The sequence below is a fragment of the Protomyctophum bolini genome (assembly GCF_963924005.1).
Source record: "Protomyctophum bolini genome assembly, chromosome: 24".
Taxonomy (NCBI): Eukaryota; Metazoa; Chordata; class Actinopteri; order Myctophiformes; family Myctophidae; genus Protomyctophum; species Protomyctophum bolini.
The window spans coordinates 28,518,536-28,537,164 of NC_137885.1; the positions used below are offsets into that span (position 1 = coordinate 28,518,536).

Genomic DNA, 18,629 nt, shown 5'->3' on the forward strand with positions numbered 1-18,629 from the left:
TCTCTGTCTCTCTGCATCTCTCTCTCTCTCTCTCTCTCTCTCTCTCTCTCTCTCTCTCTCTCTCTCTCTCTCTCTCTCTCCCCTTCTCCCTCCCTCCCCCCCCCTCTCTTGTCCCCCAGATGAAAAGGAATGAATATGCGGAGGAGCTGACATGATTAGCAGGCTGCTATGCCCTGTGATGGATGGCACCGGTCCCATTATTAACCCATTCTGAACGGGAACCCATTTTGGTGTTAAGCATCATATTATGCTTTAGCTATTGAAAAATAGCAGACCTACAAGCTCATAGCGCGCCACCGAGTGGCGCGCTATGAGCTTGTAGGTCTGCTATTTTTGAAAAATCGAAGAACGACTGACATTTTTAGAATCTGATCTCAGGTCAGAATGGGTTAATCAGACCAGTGTGTGTCCAGTGGAAACCTCGTATGAATCTGATCTCAGGTCAGAATGGGTTAATACAGTAAAAGCAGCGACTGACTGCCAGGTACGGTAGAGGAGCGAGCGCGTCGGCAGCGACGATATAACGGCGTGTGCCCGTGGAGGATAATGGCCTCGTGCTTATTTTTTATCCATGATATGCGTTTGGCCTCGGGACCCTCGATGGAGAGAATGGACATGAAGATGAAAGGGGCTTATACCTTTTTATATGCGTTGCTCGGATACCCAGATTGTGGCGTCGAGTCGCTCTGCAAAGTGAAAATATAAGGAATAGAATAATCCAAAGTTGAATTATTTGAAGTGGAATTGAGTCGTTTTGAAGTAGCGGCTATAGCCATGTTATCTCCCCTGCAGGGTGAACCAGAGATGCTCTTCAATAAGTAGATTCAAATCGGGATACCATTTCAGTGATCTGTGAGATCAGATTATGTCCCTTGAAAACTATAGATTGCAGGCAGTTTAAAATCCTGCTGGCGTTTTTGAAGCCCTGACGTTTGGCAGGCTAGCCAGCGTTCATACTTTCATGACAATAAGCGTCTATACAAATCATTAGAAAATATGCAAAACAAAGAAAGGAACCAAACCAGACCTGACTCAACCAGCGTAGGCTAACCGCTTTTAACCAGCTAATACCTAATGGACTTCTCTGCCCCCCCCCCCCCCAGGGGTCTATTCCTGGTCCCCGCCTTTTCTCCCTCGACACGCCAACCGTCTTCGCTGTTGCGACACATATACAGTAGTGAATGCGCTTGTAGAGCTTGCAGATTTTGGAACTGGCTATTTCCATCAAATGTTTGCCTGGTTTTGCCACATGTTGAGATATTTATAGATGCCCAGAATATAGGGATGATTTGGTCAACTGATGACCACAACCAATATCAAGGTTTCTCCATGTCACTCATCCCAGCACGCCAAATGACATCATGATATAACGTTATGATGATGTCCTCCGGTGACTCCAGGTGACGTTCAGGACTAGGCCAGATCACAGCCCATATGGGGATGATCTTTACATTCAGGACTAGGCCAGATCACAGCCCATATGGGGATGATCTTTACGTTCAGGACTAGGCCAGATCACAGCCCATATGGGGATGATCTTTACGTTCAGGACTAGGCCAGATCACAGCCCATATGGGGATGATCTTTACGTTCAGGACTAGGCCAGATCACAGCCCATATGGGGATGATCTTTACGTTCAGGACTAGGCCAGATCACAGCCCATATGGGGATGATCTTTACGTTCAGGACTAGGCCAGATCACAGCCCATATGGGGATGATCTTTACGTTCAGGACTAGGCCAGATCACAGCCCATATGGGGATGATCTTTACGTTCAGGACTATAGGCCAGATCACAGCCCATATGGGGATGATCTTTACGTTCAGGACTATAGGCCAGATCACAGCCCATATGGGGATGATCTTTACGTTCAGGACTATAGGCCAGATCACAGCCCATATGGGGATGATCTTTACGTTCAGGACTATAGGCCAGATCACAGCCCATATGGGGATGATCTTTACGTTCAGGACTATAGGCCAGATCACAGCCCATATGGGGATGATCTTTACGTTCAGGACTATAGGCCAGATCACAGCCCATATGGGGATGATCTTTACGTTCAGGACTATAGGCCAGATCACAGCCCATATGGGGATGATCTTTACGTTCAGGACTATAGGCCAGATCACAGCCCATATGGGGATGATCTTTACGTTCAGGACTATAGACCAGATCACAGCCCATATGGGGATGATCTTTACGTTCAGGACTATAGGTCAGATCACAGCCCATATGGGGATGATCTTTACGTCATTTGACCTAACCCATTCTGACCTGAGATCAGATAAAAATAATTCTTCAAATGTCTTCTACATCCTGACAGTTTTCTGAAAAAGCTATATGTTTTTAAGTCATATCACATTGTCCCATCCTGCTGTTCGTATTGCATGGCCCTGTTATCATTTATAAGATACAGCGAGCGCCGTGACCCTCTCTCTTGCATCTTTTTGGGGTTTTGCTACAGATGGTTCAAAAAAGGATCTTTTAAGGGTTTCCTGGATGCTATTAAAAAGGACATTTATATAATTTTAAAGGGGAAAGATGTTACTTCATTCTGATTCATTTGGTGTACAAGTACATCCAAAGTTCTTTCAAAAGGTTTCAATCACTGTGCATTTGTCTTAAAATGACAGCACTGGGTTTTTCCTGAAATGGTTTCTTAGGGCGCTTTCACACCGGACATGTTTGGTTCGTTTAAAACGAACCATGGTCCGCTTACCCCTTTGGTTCGGTTGGTGTGAACATGCATCCGAACTCTGGTGCGGATCAAATAAACGAACCATGGTCCGCTATAAAAGGCCGGACTCGGTTCGCTTCCAAACGAACCACGGTGCGGTTCGTTACTGGTCTGAATGCATTCAGACTTTATAGAGGACCAAATACAGTACGATAGCCAAAATAGCTGTCGGGCTTCGGCAGTTGTGAGGCTGCATTAATAATTAGTTATAAAAGCATGTATTTTTTACGGGGATCATCATATGACAGCTGACAGTCTGATTTTATTTTAATAGTAGACGCATGTCGAGGCGCAGCGCAAATGTAATGGCAGCGTACGAGGTTCACATGCGCAAAAATAACAGATGTATAATTATCGACACGGAATGTTGTACGGTATGGTACACGATGTAAGCTTGAGGGGGAGAGACCCATATATTTATATGGGAGAGACGCAGAGACAGAGAATTTGAAATATTTAAAATCATCCATGTCGCGCACGGCTGCACATATAGAGAAAAAGCCAATGTTAAATAAGCTATACACAGGTGGATCACAAATGATTAATTGATTACATCACTATAGCAAAAGACGTAAAACTAGGTCAACTCAATTAGCTGCAGCGGAGCTGTTCTGACTTGAAGCTCAATAACCTACTAACTGACCACCTTCAAGTTTAAACCATAAGATGACATGGAAATGCCCGCCGATTTGATGCGCAGAAATAACATATATCTAATCGGGTCAAGGTGCACACATGGAAGAAAAGTCATTTTTATCGGGGATACCTTGGAGGCTGTATACGTCTCCGTGAATTGTATGCATCAGCAGCAAGCACATTATTGTTCAAAACTGCTCCTGTTCATCTGTTGCTCTTATTTGGCTAATAAAATAATTAATAAGAATGAATGCAATAGCAAGTTGTTGCTGTCATGTTGCTGTTCTCTTCTCTCTCTGTGTGACTGAAGGTTGCCCCAAAAATTGTAGACAGTGATTTCCCCTCATGTTCTTTTTCCCTCATTATTTGGTTCGCTTAACATGTCCACGTGTCATTTGTTTACATATTTGGTACGCTTTACAAAGTCCAGTGTGAACACCAAACGGACCAAAATCAAAATGCAAATATTTGGTCCTTGGTCCTTGATCCGGACCTTCTAAGCGAACTTTGGGTGTGAAAGCGCCCTTATTGTCTTAAACCGACAGCTATTATTAGTATCATTTATTTGGCTTTTACATGTACCCTGGTGGTCTGGACATATATTATCCTGGTTCAGACTTACATTATTCACTTGTAAAACATGAAGCTATAAAAACTAACCACCAAGAAAGACGTGTTTGTGAATAGTCGAAAAACATTGATTTGTACAAGCTGTTCACTTCATTGTTTCATTGTTTCAGTCCTGTGGTCACGCATCGGTCCTTTCAGCTGCGAAGGCAGCAGAAAAACCCTGCAATTCTCCTTCGACACTCGAGTATAGCAGCCATTTATAAAGAGCTAACCTAACCCTAAACTAAATGACTCACTGACACGGATGAACAGACTCACTTTACAGTCCATCATAGGCCGGTGTGAGAGTGGTGATCATCAGTGCGGTGGTTGGATTACCCTTGGGACCCACCCAACACACACACACACACATGCACGCACGCACAACACACGCACACACATGCTCGCAAGTGCGTGCGCGCGGGCGTGTGTGTGTGTGTGTACATTAAATATTTACGCTTCAGTCAACCGTGTGATGACAAGCTAAGCTGGACACTGTCGAGTCGAGACGTGCATGTGTTTTTCTTTTGTTGGCGAGAAGAGAGAGAGAGAGAGAGCACCACAGCGGAAGAGAGACATGGCGGGCTTGGCGGCGGCGGGTGCATGCTCGCCTCGCCGCCCGTGCACTTATGCGTCTGTCGGCCTCATTTTCCTTCCCTCGCATCTTTCTAACCCCCCCCACCCCACCCCACACACCCCCACCCCTCCCGCCTCTCTCTCTCTCTTCTCCCCTTTCTTGTAAAACACATTGTAAACCAAATATAGGTCTGTGTTACAGGAGAGCGAGAGGGTGGTTAGAGGTGGCGAGAGAGAGAGAGAGAGAGAGAGAGAGAGAGGCAGGCCTATGAGAAATGGATAAATGTCAGTGGAGGTTGTTGCTCTCTCTCTATCTCTCTCTCCTTGGTGTAAATCACATTGCCAGGGCCCTGGTCCAGCCTACTGTACCAAAGCACTGTAATGAGATTACATTACAGAGACCTCGGCATCACTTATACTGTGTGTGTGCGTGCGTGCATGTGCATCTCTGTGTTTGACTCTTGGTACTGTGTGTGTGTGTGTGTGTGTGTGTGTCACTCTTGGTTTAATTAATAGTGAGGATTATACGGTGTATAATCTAATGTAAGCCTTCCACTGCCATGGCGTGGCGTGCACGTGGAGATGAATTGGAGTTCTTCCAGTCTATTAACAGAAGGATGATACACACCTCACCGGTTGGTGACACCAGGAGGGTCCGAAAGGGATCTTTGATATCAGATCAGAGAAAGGGTCTGTCTGGAACCTGCAAAACAGAATCTCTTCCACGTTGGCCTTCGTCAGTAGGAGTCCAGTGTTGTTTTCGTCGACTAAAAGAAAGACCAAAAATGTCCGTCGACTACCTTTTCCCACTGACGAAAACTAAATGGAAACTAAATGAAAACTAAGCTATGACGACTAAAACTAAGACTAAATATATTGACAATTTTGTCAACACATAAAAACTAGACTACAATGTTAGGAAGGGACTAGTGGACAAGAGATCCAGTCATTCTACAATTAGTTGCATGTTGAATATAGCATATATATCAAGAGACTATGACTAAAACTAAAATCAAAAACAACACTGCTGGAGCTCTGGACAACTTTTATATAAAATACTCTTCGAAACTATTATGCCTGATTTATAATTGTTTGTACGACCGTGTCACTGGCTGAATATCAGTTGATTTCTACGAGCAGCACTGTCGTTTCACAAAGTATATAAAATAGACATGTCTTGTTTTAGAGAAGTGCTTCCCAAACTCTTTCATGTCAAGGACCCCCAAATTGACACTCATTATCTTCTCTCATGCCAGGGACCCCCATGAGAGATTTTTTTTATGGCTCTAGCAGTGATTCTCAACCCCCAGTTTGACATGCATTATAGACTACATTTGATTTGGGATAAAAAAAAAAAAAATCAATGTTAATTTAACTCTGAGAGTGTACAAATGGAACCAAAGTTAAACAGACCCATAATGGTCTCATTTTGGTTCCAAGCTGTCATTTAGCTGAATGGGGACCCCCTGGAACTCCCTCAAGGACCCCCTAGGGGGTCCCGGGACCCCACTTTGGGAACCACTAGGTTTAGAGTGTGTTGAACTTGCACAGGAAGTCAAGATGCATTATCCTCCCCATCAAACCCGCGATGGCCCATGTAAGAGCCATATTAACCCATTCTGACCTGAGATCAGATTCATACGAGGTTTCCACTGGACACACACTGGTCTGATTAACCCATTCTGACCTGAGATCAGATTCTAAAAATGTCAGTCGTTCTTTGATTTTTCAAAAAATAGCAGATCTACAAGCTCGTAGCGCGCCACTCGGTGGCGCGCTATGGGCTTGTAGATCTGCTATTTTTCAATAGCTAAAGCATAACATGATGCTAAATGGGTTCCCGTTCAGAATGGGTTAAGAATTGATAATGCACTTAGTGACTTAGTAGCCAATATAAATGTTCCTTTCGTTACACCAGCTACTAATTACATCATAGCCAACAGACGTTCTCCTTTGGTCATGCTACTATACTGCTGTAATTACATTTAGCTATGCCACATAACATTCATATATATATATATATATATATATATATATATATATATATATATAATAGTTCTGAGTTCAAGACAAGTTACTCAGTCAGTGGTTCAGGTTTTTTGAACGCTGTTCCTAAGTGGAGCACAAGTGGATCTTGTAACTTTATTTACGCGTTCTTCTGAGTAAATGTTTAAAATTAAGTTACTGCCTCCGAAGATGAATTTTGCGTCAAGCTTATAATATTGCCAACAGCAGTGGTTAATGTTGATTGCCCCAGTGCATTTTGGGATGGAACAGCTAGGATATACCAGGCCGAAGGCATGGGGAGAGTATATTTTGCACTCCGTCCGTGTGTGTGTGTGTGTGTGTGTGCGTGTGCGTGTGTGTGTGTGCGTGTGTGTGTGTGTTTCCGTCCCTCCGTCTGTGGACAGCTAATCTCTGGCAACACTGGCTTGATCGCAGGCAAACTCAGCACACACACTCCCTGGAGTCTCTCTCAGATGGGCCTGTTATAGCGCCACCAGTACATGGGCCTGTTATAGCGCCACCAGAAGGCCCATGTTTCTGGACAGTAGGCCTACTAAACACCTACAGATGTTGTCCAAACATCATGCAAATTGGTACACAGTCTCTCTATAGACTAGTATAGACATTAAACGAAACGGGTCCGTTTTCACCTATAACTGCACTGATCTGTGTAAAACCTTGTATGCACATTCCCTAGTAGAGGCCAAGGAAAACCCTTTACCCTGACATGTTTTACATCTGCTCTTTATCGCCACCAGGAGGCCCACTTGTAAACACATGTTTTTTTATATATATATATTACTCCTTCAGATCTTTTGGTTGATGCAACCATAGGGTGCAGCACTCCATTGCCCAGCAATGTGTGTCCCTATAATTGTACAGTATATGTGATACAGTATGTATATGTCTGTTTAGAGCAGCGGCGTCAACTCCGGGAGTGCATGAGGGCTTATAGTAGTAATAATAATAATAAAACTTTATTTGTATAGCACCTTTCATGACATGAAATGCAGCTCAAAGTGCTTTACAGAAAAATGGAGAATAAAAGAAAAGCAAGGCAACGACATTAAAAAACAAGCAGTAATGCAATACAGTGAGGACATGAATAACAAAAATAAAAAATAAAAGATCAATTAAAAGCAATGTTGTATAGGCACCCACTGGCAAAATAATAAGACAAACAGCACCCACTGAGATGCAGGCTGAAGATCCCCTCCCCTCCCCCTGGTCATTTTGACACGTAGTCACATACCTTTACGGGGGGGGGGGGGGGGTGTGGGGGTGGGGGTGCTTGGGCCACTGGGGGGGGGGGGACAGGTATTCATTCAAATGCTAATAAGGTGTCTTTTGTTCTGCTGCCAGGTAGAGAGTATGTTGTTGCATTGCAGACAGTACAGTAGTAGGCTACAGGCTTTATTTCCTTTTGACTAATCCAGCCACCTCCAGCCAAGAAGAGACTACCAACAGGTGACAAAGTGGCACTGTTGTTGAGCTTCACACAGCTGTGCACAGCTGCATGATGAGAAGCTGAGTTTTTAGCAGCCATTACGTGATTCCCGGGTGTGACAGTACAGTACAGTACAGTAGAGGGACCCCTCTACTGTCACGCTAATTGGTAGGCCTACATAATTATGATCTCTATAATCATTTTGATCAAGACGGGTCTGTTTGATTTCTCATATTCCATCCTGATTGGCTTCCAACGTTTTCAGGACAAACGTTTTTGAACAAAAATGCCGAAAATCATGAACGTCTGATTGCGGTGAAACTGTGCAAGCATGCATATTCCCACTATAGGCCGAGGAAGAAATGCCTCTTGACATTTAAACGCTCCTATCCTGGTGGAGACCTGTGCTTTTTCTACTTTTTATTATATTTTGAAAGTGGTTAAATATATCTGTCTGTGTTTTGACGATTAATACAATAAATTATTGAACCGATGGTTGCAATGTAGGCCCTATAGCTAAAGAACTCGTGGCAGTGGGCACAGTGGCTAAATAATATCTGATATATAATTTACCCGCGGACCCCAACTTGAAAAGAGATGCCATAAGAGAAGATTTTTACGGCTCTAGAGATTCTCAACCCGTTTAATTTCAAGGACCCGCAGTTTGACCTGCATTAGTCTATCTATACGGACGGACCCCCCATTTAATGAAATTTCTATCCCCGGGACCCCCCCCATTTATATATTGTAAAAATCAATGTTAAATTACAGACCCATAATAACAAGGGTCCATTTGGTTCCAAACTGTCATTTAGCTGCATGGGGAGTGGGGTGGGTGGGGACCCCCATGGAACTCCCATCAAGGACCACTGACTGGGTGGGTCCCCGGACCGCACTTTGGGAACCACTGTGGGGTAAGGCTTTCCCCACGCCTCCTCACTCTGCCACTAGTCTCCTCCTCCTACCTCTCCGGCTCTCTGACTGGAATCAGCGGACTGTCTTCCTGCCTGCCAGTCTGCATGCATGCATGCGCTCCGGAGCGGTGCTTAGAGAGAGAGATAGAGAGAGCCAGGGAAAAAACAAACCATTATCAGAATAATACTAATAAAAGCATCGCGGACGGACAGGCAGTGCGCAAGGAGGAGGTGTTGCAGCTGGGCAGCCGTTAACGGACGCACATGGAGCCTCCACTCCACCATCGCCCTGAATGAAAGAAAAAAAAACAACTCTCATCTCAACGAGCCAAGTCTTCGCTTTCTGGGGGAGACTTTTATCAGTGACATCTCGCTCGCTGTACGGTGTGATTTTTCTCTCCACCACCGTGTTCATTTAATATTATCTCATTATGGACTAATATGAAAGTGGACGCAAAATATTGATACAGAAGAAAAACAACAACAACAAGGCATTTCGCATTGTGGATCATTATTGCTTTTTATTTTTGTTTATTTTTCCAGCGACCCGTGCAATTGACCGCCGGACGGGAGGCAGGCAGCTGCAACGTTTCAGTCGAAAACCATGGATGTTTTGGCGAACCACAGCATCTTTCAGGAACTTCAGCTCGTCCACGACACCGGCTACTTCTCCGCCATGCCGTCGTTGGAGGAGAATTGGCAGCAGGTGAATGCAATGAATGCTCGTTATTTCGGTTTAACCGTCATTATTATGATCAGCAGGTGACTAGAATTATCTCTAATCATTAGGCAGGCAGACACGGAGACAGGTAGACGTAGACGGAGACAGACAGACAGCTTAATTCTTGACCATGCTGGGTTTGATGCGGCTCATGCATCATTACGGCGGGGGGCAACTTTGAGTTCATCATGGGTAGATAGGAGATGGATATATGGACGGCGTGTGCGGTTCTTAAAGTGGGGGTCATTGAGGGGGTCCGGTGAGGTCCCCACTTGAACCCCCCCCCCCCCCCCACTTTATTGTTTATTTGAACGTGAAATAAATTGTGAAATCTGGAATGCGTCCAAATTATACAATTTGGGGCGTCCTATAATAATAGACACGAACATGTTTGAGAACCCGGCGCTGATATACTTGAAGAAACACATCAACTAATAATAACCAGACAGATGCTTGCTACACACACACACACACACACACACACACACACACACACACACACGCGCGCGCGCATACATCGAATAATTTGTGCGACATTCCATTTATGATTAGACTTGATTAGATTATATTATAGGCATGCGTGCAGCGTGCGCGGTCTGCCGAGCGCTGACGCATGCACGCGCACGCACGCACGCACGGTGCTATTTGAACCCCATGCATATGCGGGAAGGCTGTCAAATTCCATTTGGGAAGACGTGGATCTGACTTCCATAATAAAGATGGTCGTGACTCGTGAATAATAGATCACCTTAGAGTTGTGACCCCCCCCCCCCCTCCTCCTCGTGGGGAGGGGGCTATATAGGGGGTGGGGGGGAGATGGAGAAACCCTTGTCCTTATTTATAATGGATATTCTAAACATGTCTGGCTCCCCCCTCCCTCCCTCCCTCCCTCCTCGTGTGTGCAGACGTGCAGTCTTGGGGTCCAGTCTAGAATGATACAGCTACTACTCCTCTCTCTTTTTTGGAATGCGGTGGAAATGTGGTGTGTGTGTGTGTGTGTGTGTGTGTGTGTGTGTGTGTGTGTGTGTGAGTGTGTGAGTGTGTGAGTGAGTGAGTGAGTGAGTGAGTGTGCGTGTGCATGGTAACCAGCAGAGAGATATATCTATAGCGGTATGTAGCTGCCTGTCATGATCAGTCTGGTGATAACTGTGGTCGTTCTGTTGCCTCTCTGGACACATCTTGGACAGTTTTAAATCAACATGGTTAAGAAGATAAAAACTACTAGTTTATCTTTCTTAACCACTTGATCCCTCTATTCTTCTTCTTCTTCGTAGTAAATCAGACATGAGTTGCAACTGTATGTATAGCCTATATATATACTTGTCTTGGACTGTCTGCTATTGTATTTTCCCTGCTCTATATTACGCTATACATTTATTTTATTAATAGCCGATCTACAAGCTCACACCGTCTCCATTGGAGAATGTTATGCACCCCCCCCCCATCCCTCCCTCCCTCCCTCATGCCGGTAGGAGGACTACTATCTAAGCAGGAATGAAAGCACATGGTGATGATGCTGCATGCATGCGTGTGTGTGTGTGTGTGTGTGTGTGTGTGCAGACTAGTGCACTACTGCCTGTGCATGCAGGCAGCGTGCATGCGTGTGTGCGTGCACTACTGCCTGTGCAGGCAGCGTGCGTGTGTGTGTGCACTACTGCCTGTGCATGCAGGCAGCGTGCGTGTGTGCGTGCGTGCGTGCGTGCGTGCGTGTGTGTGCGTGCGCGTGCGTGTGTGCGTGCGTGCGTGTGTGCGTGCGTGGCCATTACGGTTCTTAATCTTCTCACTTAATTGTTTCATTATCATTAGTAGAATCGCTAAAACATCTATAGTTGTCTTGTTGATACCAAATGTAATTCATATTATATAAAAAGAGAAAAACACTGAAAGAGGTTTATGATAGTTTTCTATTTATTTTTACTGTCTGTTGTTCCGTTGCGTTTTTTTACGCGCTGAAAATAGACAACCTTTTCAGCCGTTCTGCACCTGCATTATATTTACTGCTGCTGTTTGGCGATGATGATGCTGTTTCTGCTGTAGCCTATACTGTACTTCACTGACTGACTGACTGATAAATAAATAAATATCATTGCATATGAAATCTGATGCCTGTATTGTTGGAGGCTGCCCACGGGGAGATGGAGTCGCTCCTACCGTCCTGACTGTCCCATGCGGGGAGGGAGAGGGAGAGAGAGGGGAGATAGAGGGGGGGGAGAGAGAGGGGCGAGGGGGAGGGAGAGAGACGGGGGAGAGAGAGAGGGGGAGAGAGAGGGAGAGGGGGAGGGAGGGAGACGGGGGAGAGAGAGGGAGAGAGAGAGAGAGGAAGGAGGAGGGGAGAGAGAGGGAGGGGGGAGGAAGGAGGGGAGAGAGGGAGAGGGGAGATAGAGGGGGGGAGAGAGAGGGGAGAGGGGGAGGGGGGGAGAGAGAGGAAGGAGGAGGGGAGAGAGAGAGGGATGGAGGGGGAGGGGGAGGAAGGAGGAGGGGGAGAGAGGGAGGGAGGGAGGTGAGAGAGGGAGAGAGAGAGGAGGGGAGAGAGAGGGAGGGAAAGGAGGGGAGAGAGAGGGAGGGAAAGGAGGGGAGAGAGAGGGAGGGAAAGGAGGGGAGCGAGAGGGAGGGAGGGAGAGGGAGAGAGAGGGAGGGAGACAGAGAGACAGAGAGAGAGAGACAGAGAGACAGAGAGACAGAGGGAGAGAGGGAGAGCTCTACGTTCTGTCTGTGACCACAAGTGCAGCTTCTCGCACTAATTGGCGTCCTGGCGCTAAACACACTGACACACTGTTTTAACATCTCCTCCGACTCACCCTCACCCTCATCATCATCATCATCCAGGCAGTGCCCTTGGATTGTAAAATGTACAAGGTCGCCATGGGCCCGCGGGCTCTCCGTGACATAGGCTATCATATCACACACTGCATCGTGCATGGTGATAACCACAGATGGGCAAAAAGACAGCCCAGCTTTAACCCATTCAGACCGGACAGTTTTCTGAAATACCTCATGTTTCTATATGTCAGTCAGTGGTGCTCAATATTTCACGTCAAGGACCCCAAAAATGATATATAATTAGCCTGCCGACTCGCATCTGAAAATATGTTGTTCCAGGGACCCTCCCAGAAGCAAAGATTTGAGTTCAAAACGCTCTGAAAGAATAATATATTCAAAGATTTGAGGCACATTTTGACGATTTTTCAAAAATAGCAGATCTACAAGCTCATAGCGCGGCACCGAGTGCCGCGCTATGAGCTTGTAAATCTGCTATTTTTCAATAGCTAAAGCATAACATAATGCTTAAAACACCAACAGGGGTTGCCGTCCTGAATTGAATGGGTTAATGCTCTGTAGGTAAATAAAATGGAAGGCGCTTTTTTATGTTTAATACCGTGCTGGAACTGTCAAACGGTATAATCTGAGCAGAATGAATGTCTGCTCCCTGTGTTTATTTATTTATTTATTCATTTTAGATTCATGATGTTGCACATTCATGTATACCTTTTTATGTGGATATAGATATGCATTCAGAAGAAGATATTGTAGCATATATCCATCCAAGATCACACAGGGTAACCATTTGACCTCCTGTCCTTATGCCCTGCCTCTTAGAACGAGCTCATGAAGATGATTTAAATTAGAAAATCGGTGAATAAAACATTGTTTTGTTGATACAATACACTGCAACTATAGGGGTTGGCGAAAGGGACTGAGTTTGCATGTTCTCCCCCGTGTCCCCTAGTCACTACACTATAGGGCCTAGGGCCTAGTGTACTGTAGGTAGTATGTATACCCTCACAAAAAACATGCAGTAATCCTGGTCTCTATACTGCCTCCCCCTGGCCAGCCGGGGCGCCTGATGGAGGGGAAAGGAACTGGTTGAAATAACGTGTTCAATTACATATAATTTTTGGGGTCCTTGACATGAAGATGTTTGATATAGAAACACATTTAGAAGACATTTGTAGAATCGAACTTAGGTCTAAATTGCTTAACCCATTCTGACCTGAGATCAGATTCATACGAGGTTTCCACTGGACACACACTGGTCTGATTAACCCATTCTGACCTGAGATCAGATTCTAAAAATGTCAGTCGTTCTTCGATTTTTCAAAAATAGCAGACCTACAAGCTCGTAGCGCGCCACTCGGTGGCGCGCTATGAGCTTGTAGATCTGCTGTTTTTCAATAGGTAAAGCATAACATGATGCTAACACCAAAATGGGTGCCCGGTCAGAATGGGTTAATGGGTTAATATTGAACCAGTTCAGAGTGTTTCCACTAAAAGGAATTGGTTCAGAACCCTTAAAAGTTGGTTCAGAACTGGAACCAACTGGCTCCGTGCATGAAAGCACAGGGGTTTCAAGAATCTAGAACAGAACCAATTCTAGAAGTTGTTGGGGTTTTTTTGGTGGAAAAGGGGCCACAGAGCAATGTGGTTCATCCAATGTGATTGTGATGTTCATGTCAAATAAATAAACATAACATAACATAACATCATAAAGTCACTGATAGACATCAAGACCAGCCAAAATACATTTCTGTCGACTAAATCTACAGTTGATTTAGTCGACAAAAAATGTATTTTGGCTGGTCTTGATGCTGTCGTAATGAGTTTTTTTACACTTGCTGAAAATAGCTGATCTACAAGCTCACAACGCGACGCGTTGTGAGCTTGTAGATCGGCTATTTTCAGCATGCAAAGTGTAAAATGACTTATACTGGATCTCTTGTCCACTAGTCCCTTCCTAACATGTTAGTCTAGTTTTTATTTGTCATCGAAATTGTCAGTATATTTAGTCTTAGTTTTAGTCATCGTAGCTTAGTTTTCATTTAGTTTCCATTTGTTTTTGTCAGTAAAAATAGGTAGTCGACGAACAGTTTTAGTCGACGACAACAACACTATAGTGGAGTTGTTTGCAGTGTTGGCCCCATAGACGTGGGGTCTCTCTGTTCTATAGTGGAGTTGTTTACAGTGTTGGCCCCATAGACGTGGGTCTCTCTGTTCTATAGTGGAGTTGTTTACAGTGTTGGCCCCATAGACGTGGGGTCTCTCTGTTCTATAGTGGAGTTGTTTACAGTGTTGGCCCCATAGACGTGGGTCTCTCTGTTCTATAGTGGAGTTGTTTACAGTGTTGGCCCCATAGACGTGGGGTCTCTCTGTTCTATAGTGGAGTTGTTTACAGTGTTGGCCCCATAGACGTGGGGTCTCTCTGTTCTATAGTGGAGTTGTTTGCGGTGTTGGCCCCATAGACGTGGGTCTCTCTGTTCTATAGTGGAGTTGTTTACAGTGTTGGCCCCATAGACGTGGGGTCTCTCTGTTCTATAGTGGAGTTGTTTACAGTGTTGGCCCCATAGACGTGGGGTCTCTCTGTTCTATAGTGGAGTTGTTTACAGTGTTGGCCCCATAGACGTGGGGTCTCTCTGTTCTATAGTGGAGTTGTTTACAGTGTTGGCCCCATAGACGTGGGGTCTCTCTGTTCTATAGTGGAGTTGTTTGCAGTGTTGGCCCCATAGACGTGGGTCTCTCTGTTCTATAGTGGAGTTGTTTACAGTGTTGGCCCCATAGACGTGGGGTCTCTCTGTTCTATAGTGGAGTTGTTTACAGTGTTGGCCCCATAGACGTGGGTCTCTCTGTTCTATAGTGGAGTTGTTTACAGTGTTGGCCCCGTAGACGTGGGGTCTCTCTGTTCTATAGTGGAGTTGTTTACAGTGTTGGCCCCGTAGACGTGGGGTCTCTCTGTTCTATAGTGGAGTTGTTTACAGTGTTGGCCCCATAGACGTGGGTCTCTCTGTTCTATAGTGGAGTTGTTTGCAGTGTTGGCCCCATAGACGTGGGGTCTCTCTGTTCTATAGTGGTGTTGTTTACAGTGTTGGCCCCATAGACGTGGGGTCTCTCTGTTCTATAGTGGAGTTGTTTGCAGTGTTGGCCCCATAGACGTGGGGTCTCTCTGTTCTATAGTGGAGTTGTTTACAGTGTTGGCCCCATAGACGTGGGGTCTCTCTGTTCTATGGTGGAGTTGTTTACAGTGTTGGCCCCGTAGACGTGGGTCTCTCTGTTCTATAGTGGAGTTGTTTGCAGTGTTGGCCCCATAGACGTGGGGTCTCTCTGTTCTATAGTGGAGTTGTTTACAGTGTTGGCCCCGTAGACGTGGGGTCTCTCTGTTCTATAGTGGAGTTGTTTACAGTGTTGGCCCCGTAGACGTGGGTCTCTCTGTTCTATAGTGGAGTTGTTTACAGTGTTGGCCCCATAGACGTGGGGTCTCTCTGTTCTATAGTGGAGTTGTTTGCAGTGTTGGCCCCGTAGACGTGGGGTCTCTCTGTTCTATAGTGGAGTTGTTTGCAGTGTTGGCCCCATAGACGTGGGGTCTCTCTGTTCTATAGTGGAGTTGTTTACAGTGTTGGCCCCGTAGACGTGGGTCTCTCTGTTCTATAGTGGAGTTGTTTGCAGTGTTGGCCCCGTAGACGTGGGTCTCTCTGTTCTATAGTGGAGTTGTTTACAGTGTTGGCCCCATAGACGTGGGGTCTCTCTGTTCTATAGTGGAGTTGTTTACAGTGTTGGCCCCATAGACGTGGGGTCTCTCTGTTCTATAGTGGAGTTGTTTACAGTGTTGGCCCCATAGACGTGGGTCTCTCTGTTCTATAGTGGAGTTGTTTACAGTGTTGGCCCCATAGACGTGGGTCTCTCTGTTCTATAGTGGAGTTGTTTACAGTGTTGGCCCCGTAGACGTGGGTCTCTCTGTTCTATAGTGGAGTTGTTTACAGTGTTGGCCCCATAGACGTGGGTCTCTCTGTTCTATAGTGGAGTTGTTTGCAGTGTTGGCCCCGTAGACGTGGGGTCTCTCTGTTCTATAGTGGAGTTGTTTGCAGTGTTGGCCCCATAGACGTGGGTCTCTCTGTTCTATAGTGGAGTTGTTTGCAGTGTTGGCCCCGTAGACATGGGGTCTCTCTGTTCTATAGTGGAGTTGTTTACAGTGTTGGCCCCATAGACGTGGGGTCTCTCTGTTCTATAGTGGAGTTGTTTACAGTGTTGGCCCCGTAGACGTGGGTCTCTCTGTTCTATAGTGGAGTTGTTTACAGTGTTGGCCCCATAGACGTGGGTCTCTCTGTTCTATAGTGGAGTTGTTTGCAGTGTTGGCCCCGTAGACATGGGGTCTCTCTGTTCTATAGTGGAGTTGTTTACAGTGTTGGCCCCGTAGACATGGGGTCTCTCTGTTCTATAGTGGAGTTGTTTACAGTGTTGGCCCCGTAGACATGGGGTCTCTCTGTTCTATAGTGGAGTTGTTTACAGTGTTGGCCCCGTAGACGTGGGGTCTCTCTGTTCTATAGTGGAGTTGTTTGCAGTGTTGGCCCCATAGACGTGGGGTCTCTCTGTTCTATAGTGGAGTTGTTTGCAGTGTTGGCCCCGTAGACGTGGGTCTCTCTGGACTCTCTCTAAAGCAGCTCGAACCCTCAGTTACTCCTGTTACAGGTCAATGCAACAAATATCTTACTGTCATTTCTGTTCCCATCAGTGTGTACAGGGATATCGAGCGGGAGGCGGGTGGGACAGCGGTGGGACAGCGGTGGGGGGGGGGGGCTGGGGGATGGATGGGACATTGGATGTGACCCCCACGACATCGTCCTGAATGTGAATGGCGTATATGTATGTATGTACTAGGGGTGCAGTGATGTAATGGTGTATATGTATGTATGTACTAGGGGTGCAGTGATGTAATGGTGTATATGTATGTATGTACTAGGGGTGCAGTGATGTAAATAGGTTTTCAACGTAATGAGTCCTGGGATGCAGGGGGCGGTCTTTTAGATCGTCCCACTTCAACGACATTATAGAAGTCTTTTCTTTTTTTTTTTACAAATTGCAGCATTTAACTCCCATTTCATATGTGGTTATATATGCATGTCGAAAACAGAAGAAGAAATAGATTATTATAATTTATAACTAAAGCTATAGCAAAATAAACTAGAATAAAAAACAGTATACAGTATAGTCTACTGTACGCATCCTGTGGATGCAGAGGTCGTTGTTTTATTGCGTCCCTTAACCCATTCTGAACGGGAACCCGTTTTGGTGTTAGCATCATGTCGTGCTTTAGCCATTGAAAAATAGCAGATCTACAAGCTCGTAGCTCGCCACCGAGTGGCGCGCTACGAGCTTGTAGGTCTGCTATTTTTGAAAAATCGAAGAACGACTGACATTTTTTAAAATCTGATCTCAGGTCAGAATGGGTTAATCAGACCAGTGTGTGTCCAGTGGAAACCTTGTATGAATCTGATCTCAGGTCAGAATGGGTTCATCAGACCAGTGTGTGTCCAGTGGAAACCTCGTATGAATCTGATCTCAGGTCAGAATGGGTTAACTATAAACTGCGTTTTGGGATGCAAAATGCACCCTATTTTAATCTCTGGGGGTGTCAAAAAAATCGATTCGAATTAGAATTGCGATATTATGAAATGTAAGCTCACCCTAATCACAGTATAAACATCATGTCTTCAGTCATTTTCAAGTTACTGTATATAGTATTAGTCACTTCAGTTGGCTGCAGGAGTAGATTGTGATGAAATCCATATACGTATTGAATCGAGAATCATTTTGAATAGAGAATCTATTGAATCTGGAATTCTTTTTTGATTTCCAATCGAATTGTAACCCCAAAAATCGGAATCGAAATCAAATCGTAGGACACCCAAAGATTCACAGTATGTATGTAGGCTCTTGTCTACATGGTATAGGCATGTATGTGTAGGCTCTTGTCTACATGGTATAGGCATGTATGTGTAGGCTCTTGTCTACATGGTATAGGCATGTATGTGTAGGCTCTTGTCTACATGGTATAGGCATGTATGTGTAGGCTCTTGTCTACATGGTATAGGCATGTATGTGTAGGCTCTTGTCTACATGGTATAGGCATGTATGTAAAGGCTCTTGTCTACATGGTATAGGCATGTATGTGTAGGCTCTTGTCTACATGGTATAGGCATGTATGTGTAGGC

At 45.3% G+C, this 18,629-nt stretch overlaps 1 pseudogene across 1 annotated transcript in view; it reads left to right on the forward strand.

Moving 5' to 3' along the window:
* The first annotated feature begins 9,534 nt into the window (after nt 1-9,534).
* LOC308311853 (Krueppel-like factor 7) overlaps nt 9,535-18,629 on the forward strand; it is a 118,782-nt pseudogene continuing 109,687 nt past the window's right edge. The window contains exon 1 of the transcript in view: nt 9,535-9,636. The product of the transcript in view is annotated as a Krueppel-like factor 7 (transcript). The remainder of the gene's footprint in view (nt 9,637-18,629) is intronic.